Below are 26,431 nucleotides of genomic sequence, written 5' to 3'. Positions count from 1 at the left end.
TGCACCAGTTTGCATTCCCACCAACAGTGTAAGAGGGTTCCCCTTTCTCCACAACCTCTCCAACATTTGTTATTTCCTGATTTGTTCATTTTAGCCATTCTGACTGGTATGAGGTAGTATCTCATTGTGGTTTTGATTTGTATTTCTCTGATGCCAAGTATTCTGGAGCATTTTTTCATGTGTCTGTTGGCCATTTCGATGTCTTCTTTGCAGAAATGTATGTTCATGTCTTCTGCCCATTACTTGACTGGGTTATTTGTTTTTTTGGGTGTTGAGTTTTGATTTTGGATACTAGCCCTTTATCTGATATGTCATTTGCAGATATCTTCTCCCATTCCGTAGGTTGCCTTTTAGTTTTGTTGAACGTTTCCCTTGCCATGCAGAAGCTTTTTATCTTGATGAAGTTCCAATAGTTCATTTTTGCTTTTCTTTCCCTTGCCTTTGGAGACATGTCTAGCAAGAAGGTGCTGCAGCTGAGGTCAAAGAGGTTGCTGCCTGTGTTCTCCTCTAGGATTTTGATGGATTCCCGTCTCACACTGAGGTCTTTCATCCATTTTGAGTCTATTTTTGTGTATGCTGTAAGAAAATGGTCCAGTTTCTTTCTTCTACATGTGGCTGTCCAATTTTCCCCATACCATTTATTGAAGAGACTGTCCTTTCTCCATTGGATATTCATTCTTGCTTTGTAGAAGATTAGTTGGCCATAGAGTTGAGGGTCTATTTCTGGGCTCTCTATTCTGTTGCATTGATCTATTTGTCTGTTTTTTGTGCCAGTACCATACTGTCTTGATGATTACAGCTTTGTAATATAGCTTGAAGTCCAGAATTGTGATGCCAACAGCTTTGGTTTTCTTTTTCAACATTCCTCTGGAGTTATTATTATTTGGGGTCTTTTCCGGTTCCATACAATTTTTAGGACTATTTGATCCAACTGTGTGAAAAAATGTTCATGGTATTTTCATAGGGATTGCATTGAATGTATAGATTGCTCTGAGTAGCATAGACATTTTAACAATATTTTTCTTCCAATCCATGGAATGTTTTTTCATTTCCTTGTATCTTCCTCAATTCCTTTCACAAGTGTTCTGTAGTTTTTAGAGTGCAGTTCCTTTACCTCCTCGGTTAGGTTTATTCCTAGGTATCTTACGGTTTTTGGTGCAATTGTAAATGGGATCTGTTCCTTAATTTCTCCTTCTTCTGTCTCATTGTTAATGTATAGAAATGCAACTGATTTCTGTGCATTGATTCTATATCCTGCCACATCGCTGAATTGCTGTATGAATTCTAGCAATATTGGGGTGGTGTCTTTTGGTTTTCCACATATCATGTGATCGACAAAGAGTGAGAATTTAACTTCTTTGCGGATTTGAATGCCTTTTATTTCTTTTTGTTGTCTGATTGCTGAGGCTAGGACTTCTAGTATGATGTTGAACAATAGTAGTGAGAGTGAACATCCTGACCTTAGGGGAAACACATTCTTGACCTTAGGGGAAAAGCTCTGTTTTTCCCCATTGAGAATGATATTTGCTGTGGGTTTTTCATATATGGCTTTTATGATATTGAGGTATGTTCCCTCTGTCCCTACACTGTGGAGAGTACGAATCATGAAAGAATGCTATATTTCGTCAAATGCTTTTTCTGCATCAATTGAGAGGATCATATGATTCTTGTCCTTTCTTTTATGAATGTGATATACCACATTGACTGATTTACAGATATTGAACCACCTTGAAGCCCAGGAATAAATTCTACTTGGTCATGGTGAATAACCCTCTTAATGTACTGTTGGATCCAATTGGCTAGTATCTTGGTGAGAATTTTGGCATACATGTTTATCAGGGATAATGGTCTGTAATTCTCCCTTTTGGTGAGGTGTTTTTGGGGATCAAGGTAATCCAGGCCTTAAAGAATGAGTTTGGAAGTTCTCCTTCCATTTCTATTTTTTGAAACAGCTTCAGAAGGATAGGTATTAGTTCTTTTTAAATGTTTGGTAGAATTCCCTTGAGAAGGTGTCTACCCTTGGACTGTTGTTTGTTAGGAGATTTTGATTACTGCTTCAATTTCTTTGCTGGTTATGGGTCTGTTCAGGTTTTCTATTTTTTCCTGTTTCAGTGTTGGTAGTTTATAAGTTTCTAGGAATGCATCTATTTCTTCCAGATTGCCTTTATTGCCTTTTTGTTGGCATATAGTTGCTCATAATATGTTCTAACAATTGTTCGTATTTCCTTGGTGTTGGTCGTGATCTCTCCTCTTTCATTCATGATTTTATTAATTTTGGTCCTTTCTCTCTTCTTTTTGATAAGTCTGACTCGGGGGTTTATTGATCTTCTTAATTCTTTCAAAGAACCAGCTTCTAGTTTCAATGATCTGTTTAGTGTTCTTTTGGTTTCTATTTCATTGATTTCTACTTTAATCTTTATTATTTCTCTTCTCCTGCTTGGTTTGGGCTTTATTTATTGTTCTTTCCCCAGCTCCTTTAGGTGTAAGGTTAGCCTGTGTACTTGAAATTTTTCTAATTTTTTGAGAAAGGCTTATATTGCTATGTACTTTCCTCTTAGGGCCGCCTTTGCTGCATCCCAAAGGTTTTGAACAGTTGTGTTTTCATTTCCATTTGTTTCCATAGATTTTTAAAAATTCTTCTTTAATTTCCTGATTGACCCATTCATTCTTTACCAGGTTGCTCTTTAACCAACAAGTATTTGAGTTCCTTCCAAATTTCCTCTTGTGAAATTTGGTTCAAGTTTCAAAGCATTGTGGTCTGAAAATATGCAGAAATATGTGGTCTGAATAATTCCAATCTTTTGGTACTGGTTGAGACCTGATTTGTGACCCCTATGTAATCTATTCCAGAGAAAGTTCCATGTGCCCTCAAGAAAAAATGTGTATTCTGTTGCTTTAGGATGGAATGCTCTGTATATAACTGTGAAGTCCATCTGGTCCAGGGTGTCATTCAAAGCCCTTGCTTCCTTGTTGATTTTCTGCTTATATGATTGGCCCATTGATGTGAGTGGGGTGTTAAAGTCCTCTACTATTATTGTATTGTTATCAATGTGTTTCTTTAATTGGGTTATTAATTGTTTTATATAATTGGCTTCTCCCAAGTTAGAAGTATAAATATTTACAATTGTTAGATCTTCCTGTTGGATAAACCTTTTAAATATGATATAGTGTCCCTCTTCATCTCTTATTACAGTCTTTGTTTTAAAATGTAATTTGTCTGATATAAGGATTGCTACACCAGCTTTCTTTTAATGTCCATTAGCATGACAAATGATCCTCCACCCCTTCAATTTCAATCTGGAGGTGTCTTTGGGTCTAAAATGAGTGTCTTGTTGACAGCATCTGGAGGGTCTTGCTTTTTTATCCAATTTGATACCCTGTGTCTTTTGATTGGATCATTTAGCCCATTTGCATTCAGAGTAACTATTGAAAGATATGAATTTAGTGCCATTGTATTACCTGTAAAGTCATTGTTTCTGTAGATTGTCTCTGTTTCTTTCTGGTCTATGTTACTTTTGGGCTCTCTCTTTGATTACAGGTTCCCCTTTAATATTTCTTGTAGGGCTGGTTTAGTGATCACAAATTCTATTAGTTTCTGTTTTTCCTGAAAGCTTTTTATCTCTCATTCTATTCTCAATGACAGCCTTGCTGGATAAAGTATTCTTGGCCGCATGTTTTTTTTTTATTTTTGTTTTTTACCTTTAGTACCCTGAATATATCATGCCAGCCCTTTCTGGCCTGCCAAGTCTCTGTGGATAAGTCTACTGCCAGTCTAATGATCCTACCTCTGTAGGTTAAGGACCTCTTGTCTCGAGCTGCTTTCAGTATTTTCTCTTTATTTCTGAAATTTGCAAGCTTCACTATTATATGTCAGGGTGTTGATGTATTTTTATTGATTTTGAGGGGGGTTCTCTCTACCTCCTGTGCTTGAATCCCTGTTTTCTTTCCTAGATTAGGGAAGTTCTCAGCTATAATTTGCTTGAATATACCTTCTGTCCCTCTTTCTCTTTCTTCTTCCTCTGGAACCCCAATATTTCTAATATTGTTTCACTTTATGGTATCATGGATCTCTCATATCCTCCGCTTAGTGATCCAGTAGTTGTCTCTCTTTTTCTCACTTTCTTTATTCTTAATTTTATCTCCTATATCACTGATTCTCTCTTCTGCCTCATTTCTCCTAGCAGTAAGAGCCTCCATTTTTTATTGCATCTCATTAATAGCCTTTTTTATTTTGACCTGATTAGATTTTAGTCCTTTTACTTCTCCAGAAAGAGATTCTCAAGTGTCTTCTATGCTTTTTGAAGCCTAGCTAGTATCTTTATAATATTATTCTGAATTCTAGCTCTGACATTTTACTAATATCCATATTTATTGTCCCTGGCAGTTAATACTGCCTCTTGTTCTTTTTTCTGGGAATTTTTCCATCTTGTTATTTTGTCCAGAAAAGAATGGATGAATGAGAGAAGAAAATACAGAAATATCAACTACGACCCCTGCGAAATATGCATTAGACAAATCAGAAGAGATCAGAAGCCAAAAAAAAAAAAAAAAGGAAAAAAAGAGAGAATATAATCAATCAGGGGGACAGAACAGGGTGATACACCAGGTCCTGGGTGTAATTTGTTCTGTTTGTTAGAAGACACTAGATCCCAAAATTGTAAAGAAAGAAAAACTTATATATGTACAAAAATAAAATTGAATACAGTGAAAGGAAGCCAAAAATGAAGAACATTTATAAAAATATAAATGTAAAAATGAACATTAGAAAAGTCTTTAAAAAAGAATTGATAAAATAAGAAACTAGTTGAAAAGTAGAAAAAGAAAAAGGAAATTTTAAACTGAAATACTAAAGAATCATGAGGAAAACCCCTCAAATTCTATATATTATTTTCCCTTAGCACTGGGGTTTTCAGTTCTGTGTGATCGATAAGCTTGGTATCAGCCAGATGTTCCTGCTGGTCTTTTGGGGGAGGGACCTGAGCGCTCATTCTCAGGTATCTTTGCCTGGGCAGAGTCGCACCGCCCTTGCCAGGGGGCAGGGCTCAGTGTAAGCAGCTCTGGGTTGCTCTCTGTGGCTTTTGTTCCCTGAAGGCTTTCCACGCTACTTTAGAGGATGAAAATAAAAATGGCGGTGCCCAGATCTCTAGCCCCATGAGCCCCACTCTTCAGTGTGCTCTCAAGGAAAAATAGTCGGTTACTTTTGTGGGCGCCAAACTCTGCAGACTCCTGTGGTGCACACCTGTGCCATTCCTCCTAGGGGAAGGAGGAGGGTTTGCCGGTTCTGCCACTTGCTGGGCTCCATCTAGGAGAGTGGTCGCCAGATTGTGCCATGGTTCACAGTTTATGGCAACATCAAGCTGAAATCCCACTCCTGGGCTTGCTAATTGCAGCTGGTTTCCCCACTCCAATTTTTGGGAACTGTCACACTCAGGCACCCCCATTCTTTCTGTAACCCTGGGGATCCTGAGACTATACTGTTCTACCTAGGATTCTGCCCCACTTGACCACCTGAACACCTTTCAGGCAGGGACATCCCTCACTGGAGCAGACTTCTAAAAGTTCCAATTTTGCTCTCTGCTGCTAGATCACTTTCCAGTAGCTGGCTTATGGAGGCTCCCTCCCCCCACGGTTTATATTCTGATATACCCCCTCAGATTCACTTCTCCGCACCTTGCAAAAAGTAGACACTTTTCTATTTGTAGAACTGCAGCAATTCTTCTCTTAGATCTCAGGTTGAGTTCACAGGTGTTCAGAATGATTTGATAGCTATCTAGCTGAATTCAAGGGGCCAGATGAAACGAGGGTCCCCTACTCTTCCACCATCTTCCCCTCTCTGCTCTACGTTTGCTTTTATGTCAACTATCTTCAGGTTGCATCATCTCTATAATTATTATTTGAATTTCTGCATCCTGTAATTTATTTCAATTTTAAATTTTTTGTGAAGACTGAAGTTGATGTCAATATTTTGCTATTATATATAAATACTATAGTAATCATCCTTTCACTTTTAGGTAAAATCCTTAGTTTAAGTTCCCGAAGTAGGATTCTGATCAAAAGGTATTTTTGCTTGTCAGTATGTATGTCTGTTAGTTTGTTATTTTTCTCATGATAGATGCTGCATTAATTTACATTACATATATTATGAATGAGTGCAACCACCTTCATCTCTAACACACCAGCTATTTTGCCATCCCACAAATCTAAAGGATATCTCATTGGTGTCTTAAATATAATTTCATTCATAAATAACCATGTTGACCCTTGTTTAATGTTTCCATATTAAAACTATCTTGGGGTGCCTGGGAGTCTCAGTCAGTTAAGTGTTTGACTCTTGATCTCAGCTCAGGTCCTGATCTCAGGGTTGTGAGTTCAAGCCCCATGTTGGGCTCCACACCCATGAAGCCTACTTAAAAAAACAAACAAACAATGGAACAAAAACACAACTATCTCCTACTAGGTAAATTTTCTATACTTAAATTGGAAATCTCATTTGATGCTCATTTGTTTGAATAATAAATATATTTCCCATACATACTGAGAATATTTTCCAACTTATTTATTTTTACTTTTGATCAGTATTTTGCTTGTATTATTTTTGCTTAATTGTTTTTTTTATATTCTCATGATTTGTGAATCAGCTGGAGATATCTTGCAATGCCTATACTCCCATACTTGAAAGAGCCCTAAAAAGTTAATGGGAAATAAATAATGTAACAGATAATTTGAGAAATGTGGATGAAATAAAATTGAGACAATATCAAACTGAAGAAGGATAAATCTATCTCTCCTGAAAAGAAACAGTATCTAAGGTAAGTTGGTAAAAGATGCAGGCCCTGTCAGCACCCTACGTAGGTTTACACTTTGGAACAAGGTGATATAGTAAGCAAAAAGCCAAATGCCACAATAGCTAGTTTCAAAGGAACAGAAAAGGGAGGCCTCAGAAATAAGCCTCACTAGCTGGTCTGCCAAAGAACTGACTCTCCTCTTTATTTCACTGGCCATCAGGAGGATTTGCTCAGGTTCAATATTTTACCTTCAGGTGGATAAATAGGAAGGGCTGTGGAAGTCTGAAGTTCGAATTTGTGCAAGAAGTTACATTAAAAAAAAAAAAGGCAGCTTGTTTTGGGCCTCTTTCTCTCTCTTTTTTTTAAGATTTATTTATTTATTTGAGAGAGAATGAGAAGGAGGTAGGGCAGAGGCAGAGTGAGAGAGAGAATCCCAAACAAGCTCCATGCTCAGCACAGAGCCCGACTCAGGGCTTGATGTCATGACCCTGAGATCATGACCTGAGCCAAAATCAAGAGTCAGAGGCTTAACCAACTGAGCCACCCATGTGACCCTTGGCTTCTTTCTTAAAATTGTTTTATGTCTTCAGATTTTTCCTTTCAAAATGGTGAACCATTGACCTGGTTGTGTAAATTCAAAGTAAATGTAAATTGTCCTCTAAGCCAATCCTTGGCAGAACCCTGTTCAGTCCTTACTTAATACAGTAATACAGTAATCCTTACTAAATAAAGGAGGGTATCATGTAAACTACCTAAATGGAAGGTGAACCCAATGTTAGAAGACCTATAGAATGGTTCTGATAATGAAGAAGAAATTGATTTTGAAGATGCATATGAAAGGGTTGACTTAAGTTGTCTTGTGGGAAAAAAATGAAAGCAGCAAAGGTAACCTGCAGCAGAGCTGCATTTCTGAGAAAAAAAATTAATGTATTTTATAAATAAAAAATACTGATGGTCAAGCAGACTATGTTGGAAAGACTAAATACTTTGTCCTTAAACAGATTTACTATGAACTATAGGAGAGAACTTTTAAGTGTTTTCTATGTTTTTCTGCAATAGCATTAAAGGAGATAGAAGAGCCATGTAAGCAATATTGAAGAAATTAGAATATATAGCTCCATTAGTATGATTAACTAGATGCTCTGTGTCTGCTGCAAAACAACTAACTTTTAGACAAGAGCAATCTAGTTCATTCTAGGCTCTTTATAGAGAAGATAACCTCTAAGGAAACCTCCCACCCACCGACCACCCAACCCCCTCAAAAAAAGAAAATTTATAATGAGCTGGGGAGTAAATTATCAAATGGGAAAGTGAAGGTGGATGATAATCATCATGGGGGCAATCAAGATACTGAACTTGGAGTGAGAAAGGTGAGCTGAACTCCTGACAAAATCAAGACACTCCAGAATGACTGCAGAAGTTCTGTGTTAGCTTCCTATTGCTGCTACAACAAATAACCACAGACTTAGTGGCTCAAAACAACAAAAATTTATTATCTTATAGTAATGAAGATCAGAATCCAAAATGGGCCTGTCTCTGTTGGCAAGGCTGTGTTCCTTCAGGAGGCTCTATGGAAGAATCCATTTCCTTGTGTTTTCCAGGCTTCTAGAAGTTGCCTTTATTCCTTGGTTCGTGAGCCTCTCCCTCCATCTTCAAAGTCAGCAGTGTCAAGCCAAATTCTTCTCATGCTTCTGTTATTCCACCCTTCTGTTCTCCCTTGTCCAACTTTAAGGATCTTTGTGATACACTGAGCCTACCTGGATAGTCTACAATAATCTCCCTTTCTCAGCACCTGTAAATTAAATCTGCAAGCTTACTTTTACCATATAAAGTAACACACTCATTGGTTCCAGGGATTAGGATCTAGAAAATATTTGGGAGCCATTATTCTACCTACCATAGTCCCTAAATATGAGGTACTCCCTAGGGCCTGACCAAAAGCAGATGCACATCTGGATGAACACATTCTCAATGTAATTTTATAGTATTTATGTAAAGGAGGACCAAGCATTAAGACCACAAGCACTGATCAGCAAAAACATGAGAAAGCAATTCACCATAAATGAGAGACAGTAGAAACAATAAATAGCAGATTTAAGCCCCAAGGAACTCACATAAAGAGATTATTGGGAATAATCATGAAGATAATAAGAAGACTCAAAGAAATGAAAAAAAAAAAAACCATAATTGTTGAAATGAAACACACACACACACACACACACACGAGATGTGTTGAACTGAAAGATATAGCAGAAGATATTACCCAGGATGCAGAACAGAGATACAAATTCATGGAAAATATTTTTTTAAATTGAAGCTACATTCAAAAAGATAATTAGAATGTCTAAATTCTGTCTAATCAAGTTCCAGAGAGAAAGAAGAGAAAGAAGACAAAGAGAGAATGAAGGAGAGGCAAAGTTTGAAAAGACAATAGCTGAGAAATTTCCAGAAATTATGAAAAACAAAATTCATAGGTTCAGGATGCACAACATACATAAAACTGAAAAAAAATAAAATGTATACAACACTTCTTGGGCCCTGTGTCCCATCTTCTTGGCCACTTTTTACTCTGGATCCTTACTACAGCAACTATATATCTGCGGGTATAACTGACAGCTTCTGACCTCACCTGCAAATCATAGCCTTTGTTTCCTGTCCTGGCATTTCTCTGATGCGTATGGGGACTGGAGCACATGTGTATTACTCCTGAAATTTCAAGGGAGTTACCACATCATGGAACAATTCTTGATCAGTGTGAAACAGGAACTGGTGGATAAATTCTCCCCTCACAGCCAATTCAGAGATGCATTCCAAAAAGGACCACAGAGGGGCCTGGAGGGATTGAGCCCCAATTTTCCACAGCAGTGACCAAATCGATAAGAGCATTGGCTCCTCCCACAATCTTGTTTCATTTTCCCACTCCCATTTTTCTTTTCCCTCTAATTGGTTCCCACATAACTACCTGAACCCAAGCCTAGATCTCAGGCTTTGCTTATGAGGAGAAAGGGGAAGACAAGGCTCATACCAAAAGTCATTCCCAGCTATATTGGAGTATAGCTGCAAAATACCAAAGATCCATCTGCATGGTAGACATTTCTCCATCCCCTCAATTTTACTCTACAGGTGTCTTTAGATCTGCAATGTGTCTTTTGTAGGCAGCATATAGATGGGTCTTTTTTTTTTTTTTTTTTTTTTTTATCCTTTCTGACACCCTATGTCTTTTGATTGGAGCATTTAATACATTTACATTCAGAGTGATTATTGATAGATATGAATTTAGTGCCATTGTGTTACCTACAAAGTCTTGTTTCTGGAGATTTTCTCTGTTCCTTTCTAGTCTTTGTTACTTTTGGTCTTTCTTTACCACTTAAAGAGTCCCCTTTAATATTTCTTGCAGGGTTGGTTTAGTGGTCATGAATTTCTTTAGTGTGTCTCTGGGAAACTCTTTATCTCTCCTTCTCTTCTGAATGACAGCCTTGCTGGATAGAGAATTCTTGGCTGCATATTTGTCCCCTTCAGCACATTTGAATATATCATGCCACTTTCTTCTGGCCTGCCAAGTTTCTGTGGATAGATCTGCTGCTAACCTTTTTTGTCTTCCCTTGTAAGCTAGGGATTTCTTTTCTCTTGCTGTTTTCAGGGGGTTTTTCCTTATGTCTGTATTTTGCAAATTTTACTACAATATGTCGTGGTGTTGGCTTTCTTTTGTTGATTTTGATGGGAGTGCTCTGTGCCTCCTGGATTTGGATGTGTTTCCTTCTCCCGATTCGGGAAGTTTTCAGCTATAATTGTTCAAATAAACCTTCTGCCCCATTTTCCCTCTCTTCTTCTTTTGCGACTCCTATGATATGAATGTTATTATGCTTTATGGAATGACTGAGTTTCCTAAGTCTACATTCATGATCCAATATTTTTCTTTCCCTCTTCTTTGCAGCTTCATTATTTTCCATAATTTTATCTTTTATATCACTTATTCGTTCCTCTGATTCTTCTATCCTTGTGGTAATTACATCCAGTCAATTTCGCATCTCAGTTATAGCTTTTTTCATTAGCACTGACTAGTTTTTAGGTCTTTTATCTCTGCAGTAAGGAATTCCCTGATGTCTTCTATGCTTTCCGCAAGCCCAGCCAGTATCCTTATGGTTGTTCCTGTAAATTCTGGATCAGGCATATTACTTATAACTGTTTTGATTAGATCCCTGGCCATGACCTTTTCTTGTTTTTTCTTTTGGGATGCAGTCCTGCATCTTGGCAGTGTTTCTAGTCTCTTTGTTCTTCTGTGTGCTAGGAAAGCCTGTTAGATTTCCTGCTTCTGAGAGTAATGACTTTATGAAGAAGAGGTCCTATACTGTCCAGGACCTGGTGCCTTATGAAATGTCTCTGGTGTATGCTGTGGGCACTTTGCTGCTGTGTTTTGGCTGCTCTTTCCCTCAGGTCAGTCCTCTGCAGTTTCTACTAGCCTCCAGTGAGGAGTGTTTGGACCTAGTCCAGAGTGTGATGAGTTTTAACAAAGTGTGTTTTGTTCTTCTTGTTAAAAGAGGAGTGACCCTATTTCCATGAGAGCTGAAACTTTGCAGCACACTATGGTCAGTAGACTTGGTACATGTGGGGGATTTGTGCTGATCTTCTGGGGAAGGGGCCCCCTGCTCTGGTTCTCAGGCACAATTGCCCTAGTAAAGAAGCATCTGCAGAGCACAGGCTTTGGGGGCTTGATGTAAGTGGCTCAGGCCTCCACCATGGGTGCTGTGCTGCTCACTGAAGTCAGTCCATGCTGATGGGTTGGGGAGAAAAATGGCACCAGTCCTCTCCCTTGCCCCTGCAGAGGGAGTTCATGCCCCCTGGTGTTCAGAAAGCTCTCACAGAAGAGCAAGCAATCTCCCCCTCATGTGTCCCAGGCATCCCTCAGATCCTTGCCTGTGTCCAAGCTGGCTGCCCACCCAGCAGTGCAGTGTACCTGGGTTTTATCTCAGACATTCCGGCTGAGGTTCAAAACTCCAAACTTTAGGGACCCAGTGAAGCAGGGACCCACACTGATCCTCTGGAGGAGGGTCTTGCTGGTGCAAGTATGTCCCAGGGAAGTCCCATGAATGCACAGGAGCCTAGAGTTTAGCATAAAACATAGCAAAAAGCTGGCGCCCAGGTAGCTACCCTCAGCAGGTGTCTCTGCCCCTATGTTAAGGAACAGAGCAGCACAATGGCTCCCGCTGGCTTTTTTGTCCCCAGAAAGGAAGTGCCACATCTCCCAGATGCACTCCAAGAAGGAGGAACCATCGCTCCCAGTTCATCCCAGGGGATCCTCAGATCATGCTGTCTGCTCCTGGGCCTCTGCTTTTCTTCTCCACAGGAGCACTGCTGCACCTGCCAGGCTCCACACCCAGATTATTTCAATCTTATAAAACTTTTTCCAGAAGACAAAGAAAAAGGAAATACTCAAAACACATACTATGAAGCCAATATAACTTTATAATAAAACCAGATATGGACAGCATACAACTGAAAAAATCAAAACTAATATTTTTTTTTAACAGAGATAAAAATAAATCTTTTAAATAAAATGTATAAATATTGAGTAAAATCATTAAAAAAGTTATCAACTAAAGCCAATAATATAGAAGAAAGACAATACATATATCATGCTCACATTAAGATAGCCAGAAATACAGAATGACTTTTAACATTTTTTAAAAATTCATAAATATCGGGGTGCCTGGGTGGCTCAGTCGTTAAGCGTCTGCCTTCGGCTCAGGTCGTGATCCCAGAGTCCTGGGATCAAGCCCCGCATCGGGCTCCCTGCTCAGCAGGAAGCCTGCTTCTCCCTCTCCCACTCCCCCTGCTTGTGTTCCTTCTCTCGCTGTGTCTCTTTCTGTCAAATGAATAAATAAAATCTTTAAAAAAATAATAAATAAATAAATAAATAAATAAATAAAATAAAAATAAAAATTCATAAATATCACTCAGCACATTAAATGCTTAAGGATTAAACATTATCTAAGTACCAACAGATGCACAACAAATATTTGGTAATTCATCCAACAGATACATGAAAAGATGTTCAGCATCACTAATCAGTAGGGAAATGCAAATCAAAACCAAAATGAGATATCATCTCACACCTGCTAGAGTGTTGTTACCAAAGACAAGAAATAACAAGTGTTGAGGACGATGTGGAGAAAAGGGAATGCTTGTGCACTACTGGTGGGAATGTAAGTTGGTATAGCCACAGTGGAAAACTGTATGGAAGTTCCTCAAAAAATTAAAAATAGAAGGACCATATGATTCAGCAATTCCACTTTGGATATTTATAAAAAGAAAATGAAAACAGTAACTCAAAAAGATATATGCATCCCCATGTTTCTTGCAGCATTATTTATAATAGCTAAGATATGGGAAAAAAATCTACATGTGAAAGAAAATGTAGTATATATGTACAATGGAATATTATTCAGCCGTAAAAAGAATGAAATCTTGTCATCTGCAACTACATGGATGAAACTTGAAGGCATTATGCTAAGTGAATTAAGTCGGACAAAAAGACAAACACCATATGATTTCATTTTTTATGCAGAATCTAACTCAATGTACACAAATATCAAACCCTTAGGTTGTACACCTAAAAACAATATAATGTTATATGTCAACTCTACCTCATTTTTTCCCACATTACATTAGTTTCATGTGTACAGTAGAGTGATTCAACTTCTCTATAGCATAGCATGTGCTATGCTAACCACAAATGTAGCTACCATGTGCCACCATACAACACTATTACAATGTCCTTAACTGTGTTTCCTTATGCCGTGCCTTTTGTTCCCCTGATTTATTCATTCCATAACTGGAAGCTCATATCTCCTATTCCCCTTCATTCATTTTGCCCATCCTCCCACTCTTCTCCCTTCTGGCAACCATCAGTTTGTTCTCTGTATTTATAAATCTGATTCTACTTTTTATTTGTTTATTCATTTGTTTTGTTCTGTTTTGTCTGTTTGTTTTTTTAGATTCCACATAGGAGTGAAATCATATGGTATTTGTCTTTCTCAGTCTTATTTCACTTAGCATAAAGCCCTCTAGGTCCATTCATATTATAGTAAATGGCACAATTTTTTAAGGCTGTGTGTGTGTGTACATGTATGTAGACCATATCTTTCTTGTCATTTGTCTATCAGTGGACATCAGCTGCTTCCATATCTTGGTTATTGTAAATAATGCTGCAATAAACATAGGGATGCAAAAATCTTTTCAAATTAATGTTTTGTTTTCTTTGGGTACTCAGTAGTAGAATTATTAAATCATATGTTATTTCTATTTTTAATTTTTTGAGCAACCTCCATGCTGTTTTCCAAAGGGGTTATACCAATTTACATTCCCATGAACAGTGGACAAAGATTCTTTTCTCTCCAACACTTGTTATTTCTTGTCCATTTTTTTTTTTTTTTATGAGAGACAGAAAGAGAGCAGTGGGGGGGGGCAGTCAGCACGGAGTCTACTTGAGATTTTCTCTTCCTCTCCCTCTGCCTCTTCCCCTCCTCACACACTCTCTTTCTCCTTCAAATAAATAAATAAATCTATTTAAAGAAATGCTATTGTTATTTTGATAGGGATTGCATTGAATATGTAGATTACTTTGAGAACTATACATTTTAATAATATCGGTTCTTCCAATCCATAAGCATGGAATATCTTTCCACTTGTTTATGTCATCTTCAAATCCTTTTATTAATGTTTTATAGTTTTGAGGGTACAAGTCTTTCATCTTCTTGGTTAAGTATATTCCTAGGTATTTTATTCTCTTTGGTGCAATTGTTAACAGATTTTTTTTCTTAATTTCTCTTTTTGCTACTTCATTATTAGTGTATAGAAACACTAACAATTTCTGGATATTAATTTTGTATCCTGCAACTTGACTGAATTCATTTACTATTTTCAGTAATTTTGTGGTGGTCTTTAAGCTTTTCAATGCATAGCACCATGTCAACTGCAAATATTGACAATTTAACTTCTTTACCAAATTGCACCTGAATTATACCAATTGCCAATTATACCTCATTATATCAACTATATCTTAATTTAAAAAATTGATAATTCATCACTATTCATTATTTTTAAAAACTCTTAGAAAATTCAGAATAGAAAGGTTTTATTTAATCCTTTAAACTGAAAGATTATTTACAAAAGTACACAGAAAACATCAGTTTTGTTGGTGATATGTTTGAAATAGTCTCTTTAAAATCAGAAGTAAGATAGAGTATCCATTATCACAGTTCTCCTCAACACTGCACTGTAGATGTTACCTAGAGCAGCAATACAAGATATATAAATAAAGTCATAAAGATTGGAAAGAAACAAAGCTGTCATTATTTGCGATGATCTTCTACATATAAAGCCCAAAAGAATACATGGAAAATTATTACAAATAATAAGAGAGTTTACTAAATAGCTGGCCAGTAATCACCCTATATGGGTCATCAACAAGTAATTAAAAAATGTATTGCTTAAAATATACAATGCTTAAGAATACTTTTTTTTTAAGATTTATTTATTTATTTATTTATTTATTTGACAGAGAGAGAGAGACAACGAGAGAGGGAAAACAAGCAGGGGGAGTGGGAGGAGAAGCAGGCTTCCCGTGGAGCAGGGAGCCCAATGCAGGGCTCGATCCCAGCACTCTGGGATCACGAACTGAGCCGAAGACAGATGCTTAATGACTGAGCCACCCAGGCGCCCCAAGAATACTTTATATACATGTATATGTATATATATTACATGTATGTTTGTAATACATATAATATACATTACTATAGATATTGTATATAAATTTCAAAATTTATAATCAAAATCATATTTCAAAACTTGATTTAAAACATTAAAGAAGACAAGTAATTATATTTGTGGATAGAAAAACCCAATATTTTAAACATTTTATCTTCCCCAAATTGAAATACAGACTCAAAGAAATTCCAATCAAAATCCCATAGGGTTTATTCTGGAACATGACAAGCTGTTTTTAAATTTTACATTGGAAAAGAAGAAGTAAAGTAAAATTAGCCACACACTCCTAAAGGAGGAAGAGAACGAGGAAAAGAGGAGGTGAGAAAGGTGTTACTTACTCTGTCAGATTTCAAGGTTTTCTGTGAGCCTCTGACACTAAGTTTGATATAGGTGCGGGAGTAGAGAACTTCACCAGCAGAATAGATTATTGATCCCAGAAATAGATGCATAAATATATGGAAACATTATGTATAAAAGATGTTGAACTGCAGACAATTAAGAAAGAAACTACAGAACTAATAAGCCTGGGAAAATTGGTTATCATTTTGGGGAAAAAATAAATTTCATCCCTGATTTACTCAAAAAATGTTTTGATAAATTAAGGATTAAAATATGAAAGGCAGAATTTTAAGCTTTTAGAATATAGACATTTTTATATTTTATTTCTTTATGACATTGAAAAATAAGCCACAATCTGGGAGAAGACATTTGTGATGATATATATTATACAAAGGATTAACATATTGAATATATAAAGAACTTTATAAATCAGTATGAAAAAGACAAAAAAAATAGATAAAAGGCAAGTAACATAACTAGATATTTCAAAAAGATAGGATATTAGTGGGAAAAAAGAGAAAAAATGAAAAGAGTGAAGGAAGGAAAGAAAAAATTAAAAAAAAAATTTGCTCAGCCTCATTAGTAATGATGGAAATTTTATTTTATTGTCAAAATGAGAACACAGTAAGACACTGTTATCAAAATAAAAAACTGATATCATTCTTGACCTACTCAAAACTGGCAAAAATTAAGAAGTCCAATATACCATGTGTTGGAAAAGAAGTAGAAAATATGTTGATCAATAAGAATTGCTATCTTCAGTACAGGTATATAAATTGGTGTAACCATTTTGGAAAAAAAAAATGGCATTGTTTTATAAATCTGAACATGCTTTATAATCCATACCCAATAATCCCTATACCTACACCCCATAATCCAACAACCCTATAATCCAACAACTCAATTGCTAGGTACATACCTAGAGAAATTCTCATACTTTCCTCAGAAAACATGTATAAGCATGTTTATATAGTACAATACAAATGTTGTTAGACAGAAAAATGGTTAAATAAATGTCAGAATATTTGTACAATGGAATATTATGGTGCAATGAAAATGAATGAACTACAGACACAAGGAATAACATTGATTAATCTTAGAAATACAAGTTAAGGGGCAAAAACAATTTCAAAAGACTAGATAAAGTATAGTATGGGGTGCCTGTCTGGCTCAGTCAGAAGAACATGCAACTCTTGATCTTGGGGTCATGAGTTTGAGCCCCATGTTGGATGTAGAAATTGCTTTAAAACAAATAAAAAATAAACTTTAAAAAAGTATATAGCATAACATTTGTATAAAGCTCAAGACAAAAGAAAAATTATATTTACTATCTATATCTTTGTATTTATGTGTCTACGTATCATTTATCTATTATCTATCTAACATCTATCCCTAAATAGAACATAACTCTCTCTGTATATTAAAGGGAATAAAACAATAAGCATGAAATTCAATAGTGTTTACCCAAGGGAGAGTGTGGGAACCAGAGTTAAGCAGCAATCTATAATATGAAAGAATCACAGATATTTGCAAAGCACTGGATATGTTCTGATACCTGAATAGGGAAAGGTACAATGATATTTATTTTATTACTATGCTTTTTCACTTATATTAACTTTATACTTATTATTTTTGTTTATCATAGTGTGAATTAAAAAGAAATATATATCTGCTCTTTGTTCCCATTTCCTGACACAGAGCTCCTAAATCCTTTAGAATTTCCCGAGTGATAAGAACATCTTTTTCTAATGAGGCAATTCTTGGTGGGCCCCTGGACAGCTTGAGGCTGAAGGCTGGTCTCAAGAAAGCCCAAGGCATAACAAGAAGGCTGGAACTTTTAGTCCTACCCCCAACCACCAAGAAGGTGAAAGGGGCTGGAGATGGAGTTAATCACCACTGGCTGATGATTTGATCAACTATGCCTACGTAAAACTCCATAAAAACCCCCTGAAGGTTGGGGTTAAAAGAGCTTCTGGGTGACTGAACACATCCACATACTGGAGGGTCGAACACCCCAGCTCCACAGAACAGAAGCTCCTGTGCTAGGGACCCTCCCAAATCTGTCTAGATATTTCCTCATCTGGCTGTTCATTTGCATCCTTTATAATAAACTGTCAAAGGGAAGTAAAATGTGTTCCTGAGTTCTGTGACCCATTCTCGCAAATCATCACTAGATTAATTTGGGAAGTGTGGGAATCCCCTACTTTGTAGCTAAGTCAAACAAAAGGACCCTGGGTACCCAATACTTGCAACTAGCATCCAAAAGAGGGCAATCCTATGGGACTGAGCCCTTAAACCTGTGGGGTCTGATGCCAACTCCAGATGGTGTCAGAATTGGATTGAAGTGTAGGATACCCAGTTGGTTTGGGGAAGTTGGAGAATCGGTTCTTGGTGTGGAAGTCTTGCGAGTAAAAACAGTGCAGACATACATTATACTTCAGAAGATTATAAGTATAAATTTCAATAGACAATAAGACAATATAAAACCAGTGGAAAGCTAAATACCAATGAAAAAGGACTCAAACTGTAAAAGGCAAAGAAGATAGTGCACAATAGATTGGCTCCTGCAGAAAGCTAGATCAATGAGCTTAAACTTAAACTGATTTTATATTATACCCACCTAGAAAAAACCAACATTGGATGAACCTGTTTTGTGTGAGCCTTTGCTCGGGCAACAGAGCATAAAGTCCCACAAAGACACGGAGGGGCTCCCATATACATGGGGCCCTTGACAGCTAGTGTCTCTCCACTATCTCATCTCTGCCTTTCTCCTACCAAACTTCCAGCTCTGCTCTTAAGTCTAGCAGTTTCAATAACTGCTTTCACTTTTTACTTTAGAGAAAAAAAATGAAGACATCAGCTGTTAGTCCTTTATAACAGAGACAGGAAACGTGTAAAATTAACCTAGAGATTAGCCTGTTTCCTTTCTATTGTAAAAAGAAACTGCCTATTGTCCAATCAGTTCACCCAGGCTCTGGAGCTCCTCATCAAAATGACTGGAAGCCCTTGTTGCTTTTGTATATTAAACTTTTCCCTCTCGACAGCTACATAATTGTCTAGCCCCAGTGCAAAATGAAAATGAAACTGTGGGACCCCTGGTTCAAAAATTAAGAATTTCAATACAGGAACAGCAGATTAGTCAACCAAGTGCAGGGCCCTGTAAGTGCAGAACCCTGTAAGACTACACAGGTTTCATGTCCACGAAGTTAGCCTTGCAATTAAATTTTTCCCATCACCTCTTATATACAGCATGCTCAAATAGGATCCATTTTAAAACAACCACCACCACAAATCAATCTCTATCATCGACCCCTGTTCTTTATCCTGCTGTGAAAAACTATCTACTGTTGTCTGTATTGTCCCTACTTCCTCACATCCCCTCGTGCCTCAACCCATTCCAAACTGGCTTTGGGCCAAGGACTTCACAGAAAGTATTCTGCCAGAGGCCACCTGCGGCTGCTAAGTTCTCCAGTCCTCATCATCTCTGGCCTCTCCCTCCTTCTTGACACTCGTTAGCTTCCCTGACGCCACACCATCCTGCTGCTCTTATTACATCTTCACCAGCTTTGTTTCCAGACTTCCTTCTTTGCAAAATCTTCCTCCTCTCCTAGCCAGTCACTCAATAACCTGAGCAACCAGCCCTCTTCCCTCTTGCACCTATAATTTCCTCTTGAGTGATTTCATTGAGGCCCATATCTTCAGTTTTAATTTCTTTACAGTATATCTCACAACATAAAATGTGTGTATTTTTATGTAGCTAAAACAGCTATTTTTTTTCCTTTTCTTCAGTAGATTTACTGGCCTATTTAGGAAGCCCTTCTACACCCAGATTGTATGAACAAACTCTGATTTAATTTGTACTACTTTTGGGGCACCTGGGTGGTGCAGTTGGTTAAGCATCGGGCTCTTGGTTTCTGCTCAGGTCATGATCTCAGGGTCCTGGGATCAGGCCCCGCATCAGGCTCCCTGCTCAATGTGGAGTCTGCTTGAGATTCTCTCTCTCTCTCTGCCCTTCCCACTCCTGCTGTCTCTCTCTCTCTCTAAAATAAATAAATAAAATCTTTAAAAAATGTACTACTTTTATGGGTTTTTATTTTTCTTTATTTTATTTAACATTTTGAATATTATTTCAACAGAATTTATTTTATATATGATAACTAACATTTTTAATAAATTAAGGGTTCTAACATCATCACTTTATCTCACTTTATCATCATTGTTTTATAATCAACATACATTATTTTTTGTTCACTTTTTTAGAGGCAGGAGGGTCAGAGGGAGAGGGAAAGAATCTTAAGCAAGCTCCATGCCTAGCATGGAGCCTGGTGTGGGGCTTGATCTCACAAGCCTGAGATCTGAGATCATGACCTGAGCTGAAATCAACAGTTGGACGCTTAACCAACTGAGCCACCAGGGCACCCCAACATACATTATTTTATGATCAGAGAAAGTAACAAATTTTAAATAAGAAAATAATATTGCATATAATCAAATCAGATTTTTTCTTTATAATTTATTTTTTTCATTCAGAGTAAGAAAAGATAGGAACTGATTAATTCTTAATCATAATTTCTGATAGATTTCAATCATTTCATTTGCTATTCAAATCTTGAATAATCATTTTTCTACCTTTTTCTCCACTTCAGAACCTAAGGTCTATGAAAGCAGGGATTTTGTATCTTTTGTTCAATGCCATATCCCTACTCCTAGTGCTTAAAACAGAGCAGCAGGAAGAGTTTAATATATATTGATTGAGTTAATAATTAGGTAAGTAATTTAACGAATTACCTATTTGCTAATGAATTTCTCCAAACCTGTATTTCTTTATTTTTTTCAAGTGTTTTAAATTGCCTTCTAAAATTCAATTATTAAATTTTAAAGCCATTTATTTATAATTACAATCTCTATTGGTTCCACTAATTTAATTGTCTAGGAACACACCAGTATGACTGCATTCTAATTATTGTGCCCATATATTATGCTTTTATATGTTTGGGCTAAGATCTATTTAAACTAATCTTTTTCAGAACAGTTTTTGATAGTTTATAATCAGATAAATGTAATACTCATTTAACTGTGTTGGACAAAAATTATTTTGTGACTTATATTTGATTCACATCTATTAATTCACTTGTGAGGACCAATGTTTTTAGCTTATCCTCTGCAAGGTTGACATTCAGGGATTCCAGAAGCCAGGGTTACTGGTGCTAAGGAGGAAGCAATGACAGTTTAGAAAAGAACTGACGTCCAATCAGCCAGGTGAGCCTTCGATCCAAGACTCCCTCACACACCACTGCTGTGTTAGAACTAGAAATGGTTGCAAAAAATGGAACTTTCACATAGCCAGGAAGAGAGAGTTAAACTGAGTATCTAAAACTCAAAGGGAAGACAGAAATGGGGGGAAAAGCAATGGATTCAAAACGCTGAAAGCAAGAAATAATAGGCATCAAAATAATGAATGAGAAAAGTCTTCAACGCTTTGAAGAGACCTCAACACTTCAACAAGAACGGAAAGATCCAAAGGATACAAACGTAGTGATCAAAGGGTACCTGTATCCCAATGTTTATAGCAGCAATGTCCACAATAGCCAAATAGCCCAGATGTCCGTTGATACATGAATGGATAACGAAGAGGTGGTATGTGTGTGTGTGTGTGTGTGTTTATATATATATATATATATATATATATATAATGGAATATTACTCAGCCATCAAAAAGAATGCAATCTTGCCATTTGCAATGATATGGATGGAACTAGAGGGTATTATTCTAAGTGAACTAAGTCAGTCAGAGAAAGACAAATACCATATGATTTCACTCATGTGTGGAATTTAAGAAACAAAACAGATGAACATAGGGGAAGGGATAGAAAAATAAAATAAGATGAAATCAGAGAGGGAGACACACCAAAAGAGACTCTTAACTGTAGGAAACAAACTGAGGTTTGCTGGAGGGGAGGGGGATGGGGGGATGGGGTAACTGGGTGATGGGCATTAAGGAAGGCATGTGATGTAATGAGCACTGGGTGTTCTATGTGACTGATGAATCACTAAACTCCACCTCTGAAATTAATGGTACACTATATGTTAATTAATTGATTTTAAATTAAAAAAAAGAGAGAAGATGTTAGCTGAAAGATGCTTTCCAAAAAAAAAAAAAGAAAAGAAGGGAGGAAGTATGGGAGGGAGGAAGGAAGAAAGACTTTATCTCCTTAATATTTCCTGATCAGAAATATTATGTCTGGTGTAGGAAAATTAGAAAACAAAAAATTATTAAAAAGAAACTATAATTCATCTATAATATGACAAAGGAAGAATAATAATTTCCACCTTCTAATATATTATCTTGTGGCCAAAAAAGTCAGGTCTATTTGTTTGTATTTTCATAAATATGTTTCTCCCCCTCCGCATGGATATAATAGATTCATCTTTTTTTTCACCCTTTTTTTCAGAGTATAGGTAGATTTCATTTTTTTAATACAACCTGATAGTGCTTTATGGGTGTCAAGTTCTTTTACACTTAGTTAGTACATATCTGTTGATGTTCAACACATTTTCTCAAAACCTAGTGGCTTATTATCTATAAACCTAGCCCCAGTTTCTCTGGGGCAGGCATTTGGAAGTGGTTTATCTGGATACTTCTGGCTAAGGGTATTTGACAAAGTTCCAATCATGGTGTTGACCAGGGATTTCATCATTTCTACGCTCAAGTGGGGAAAACCCACAACCAAGACCCCCTTAACCAAGATTTCTTGTTTTTGTCTGGTCTTGGGTTTTTTCTGGCTCTTGGTGCTGAGATTGAATATAAAAATGAACAAGTGCCAGGATATATTTATAAAACTAGAGCTCTAAACCACAGCCTGCAGCAACCTGCCCAGGAAACGAACTTCTTGTCTACAGTAACCAGCCCATGAAGCCAGCCTACTATAAATCAGACTTGCAGGAAGTCAGATTGCTATCTCTAGCAACAGTCCAGGAAGCCTGTAACAATGAGCCCCAAATTGCCAGGACTTGCTTAATAACTACAGATTCCCAAATTTGGTTCCTGCTTTAAACTTAGCACCACTGTAGGACCAGCCAGAGAAAGTGAACGATTCACCCCTAACTAATCAACTAGGATGCCCCACTCTGAGTAGCCACTTCCAGCTTCCCCGTGTCAATAGCCTCCAATCAAGGTAAGCCTGAAGCCTTCTCTTTTTTCTACTATAAAGCTTTCCCACTCCTTGACCTGCTTTTGAATCTCTGACAAAACGAAAGTGACAGGGGCTGACTTCCTTGTTTGCTACAGTTTTGAACAAACAGCCTTTGTTGTCATCTAGTTAGTGCTCCTTTATTCCCACAGTTAATTGTGGAGGCCCCAATGAAACCAGTCTGCGCTGTCCATTGCTGTGGGTCCTGGCTTTCAACAAGGTGTGATACCCACAGATGCCCTGTGCCCCCACTGCTCATGGCTCGTTCAGCCCCTGAAGATGTGGTAAGTCAGCATGCAGTCCGAATCTGCTCTCTTTACAATGACTTCTTCGGCTACCTAGTCTTAGTTTGGTACCTGAGTTTTGTTATCCATTCCCATTTGTTTGGGATTCTTGGTGGAATCGAGCCATTCCTTTCATTCCTTTTTGCTGTCTTCTGTGTTACTGCTTCATGCTGTGCTATTGTAAAAAAGAGAATCGTACAGAACACAAGCTTTGGCCCTGGAAGCCTCTTGTTCAAGTCGACCTCATACACTGGTGAGTTTTCAATGACTCATATCCACTTAAACAAACTTTGCTGTTGGTCCCCAGCAAAGCTGGATGAAGTTCTCCTTCCATCTTAAGTTTGTGTTCTGTGAGGTTGGCTTTGATCCAGAGACAGCAGACAGACCCACCTGCAGGAGAGCACAGACTGTCAGGCCTTGGTTGGGGGTAGCCAGCTGTCAGGTTAAAGGCCCGAGACCATGTGCCTGAGCATTGCATTGCTAATGACCTTCGCCAAGTTTCCTGGGGTGGTGTAAGTCTAAGTCCTCTCCTCTACCAGGAAAAACTCCTGCTTCTTGTGTGAACACTCATTACAATCCTAATTCTTGTGCCTGTCTTTCCAACTGGCACGACCTCACCAAAGATGATTTGGGCCTTCACCGGCCATTCTGGGGAACACTTGATTTGAACAACACTGGTCATTTGCGAGGTGCTTTGGAAAGAAAGGGAATAAGTTCTCACAAGTCCAGTGAACAGCATTTTTTGATTGGCATGTGAGGATTCCAGATGAAATTCTGAATCCAAAAGTGCTTCACTATAAGATCCTTCGGCCAAAGTTAGTAAGCCAGTTCACAAGTTAAGGAAGAACAAGCTAGATTCATTTCCCTAGTAAATGCTCGCCTCCTTGTCCTTCAGTGGCATCCTGTATCTAGTTGTTTCTCTTCCCTCTTACAGCCAGCGTGCTGTAAGTCAGAATTGGAGGAAATCAGGCAGCTATGCTTCATAAAAATCCAGGAAGCCAAACAATCGTCACGATAATAATTGGCCGCAAATGGCCAATTTGATGACTTGATCAATTATTGACAGCTCCCCTTATTTTCGCCCCCCTTTCCAACTTAGGATCAATCAGAGAAAGCCAAATATGTACCCCTTACAAATTTCATAGTATGCCCCACTTCCAACAGCCACCTACTGGTTCCACACGCCAACAGCCTCCAGTCAGGGCACCTGGAGCCTTCCCTTTCTTCTACCATAAAGTTTTCCCACTCTTCTGTCTGCCTTTGGGTCTCTGATGATGGAAGACCACCCCCCCTTGCTGTGGCAAGCTCTGAATCAATAGCCTTCACCTCTTTCCATTTGATTGGTCTTCATTTATTTCCACAGTGGGGAAAAAAAAAAGGAAAGAAAAAGTCGCAAGTGGAAACGGCTTCCCCGGAGCAAGTGCCCGAAGGAACAAGAGAGGGCAGTCCAAGACCGAAACCACAGGTCTTTTGTCGCCTACTCTCAGAAGTGACATCCTACCACTTTCCTATGTTCTATTCTTAGAAACAAGTCACTTAGTCCCGCCCACATTCAGGGAACCATATTACACAAAATGTAAACACCAAGATGCAAGGATATTGGAGTCCATCTTAGAGGCTTCCCACCACACATAGTGTAGTGACTGATGTTCTTAATACCCATTCAATAAATTATTTTATATTATTCTTTCTTCCCTTTTGTCATTGTTTTTCGATGTTTTTAATACCATTTTCCACAAGATTGTTTTGAATTTCCACTGTCCTTTTTTGTTACATTAATCGTATTTTTTTTACTATGTTCCCAGAGATAAATACTGATGATACTACTATATTTTTTTTAATTGACCAACTTGGGGTGCCTGGGTGGCCCAGTCAGTTAAGTGTCCCACTCTTGATCTCAGCTAAGTTCTTGATCTCAGGGTGGTGAGTTCAAGTGCCACACTGGGCTCCATGCTGGGCATGGAGCCTACTTAAAAAAAGGGGGGGGACAACTATTTCCCTCCTTGAAATTCTATTTTATAAACTTCATCATACAACAAGAACAACCCTTTAAAGTGGATTTGCTTCTCCACCCCTTTAGTCTCTCATCCCACTGACATCTTTAAAACACACTCATAGGCCTCTTTCTCTGCCCTGCCCCAAACAACTCTGTTTTCTTAAAGTAAATTAGTACTTATTAGGATTTCCTTTAGAAATTGTCTCTTTGTTTGAAGAGTTGTCATTTGTACTTGTTTTCCTAAGATGTTTACTGTTATCCTTCACACACACACACACACACACACACACACACACACACACCACTTGCCAGGTTTGTTTTCCACTATTTCCTTCTTTTTCCAGTCTCCCATCTGAAAGTCTCTGTTCTGTTGATTTGTTTTTACATTCTTTTAACTTTTTATTGGGGTATTATAACATCCGGCAACACACAAATCAAGAGTGAACAATTTGATGACTGTTCACAAAGTTAACACCCTCACGTAACCTTCACCATGTTAGGAAATAAAATCTTGCCTGCACTCCAGAAGCTCCACTCATGTCCCTGCCAATCTTTACTCCCTTCCTTCACCCAGAAAGAGCCACCATGCTGACTTTCCAACACATGGTTTACCTGATTTCGGATTTCTATCAAAGGAATGGGGCAATGTTAATTTCTTTGAGTCTGGCCTCTTTCACTCAACATTATATTTGTGAGATTGAGCCATGTAGCTCTAGTTCATTAATTTAAATTAATAAATAGCATTTCCTCATATGAATTACCATAATTTATTTGTCCATTCCACTCCTGATGGACATTTTGGTTCTTTCCAATTTGGAGCTATTATAAACAACGTTGCTATCAATACTTTGTACATGTCTTTTGGTGCACATGGGTGTGAATTTTTGTCAGGTCTAACATCTAGAAGTTAAATTGCTATTTGGCAGAGAATGCACTTTTCACCTTTAATAGATAGTTCCAATTTCCAATGGTTGTGCATCTTTGGTCCCCCCACACACCCCCCAACAATGTACAACCTTGATTCATTTGTTTACTTATTTTTTTTAGTGAATATTTATTAAGTTTAATAAA

At 37.6% G+C, this 26,431-nt stretch overlaps 1 long non-coding RNA gene across 1 annotated transcript; it reads left to right on the top strand.

Moving 5' to 3' along the window:
- Window positions 1-22,887: 22,887 nt before the first annotated feature.
- LOC135362193 (uncharacterized) lies at window positions 22,888-26,158 on the top strand. The gene is made up of 3 exons (XR_010406670.1): window positions 22,888-23,065; window positions 23,233-23,364; window positions 24,728-26,158. It is a non-coding gene; the product is annotated as an uncharacterized LOC135362193 (long non-coding RNA).
- The last annotated feature ends 273 nt before the right edge of the window (window positions 26,159-26,431 follow it).

Source organism: Mirounga angustirostris, unplaced genomic scaffold, assembly GCF_029215605.1.
Source record: "Mirounga angustirostris isolate CCGP_5_RB_7025 unplaced genomic scaffold, mMirAng1.0.hap1 SCAF_12, whole genome shotgun sequence".
Taxonomy (NCBI): domain Eukaryota; kingdom Metazoa; phylum Chordata; class Mammalia; order Carnivora; family Phocidae; genus Mirounga; species Mirounga angustirostris.
This window is presented reverse-complemented; position numbering and strand designations above follow the sequence as displayed.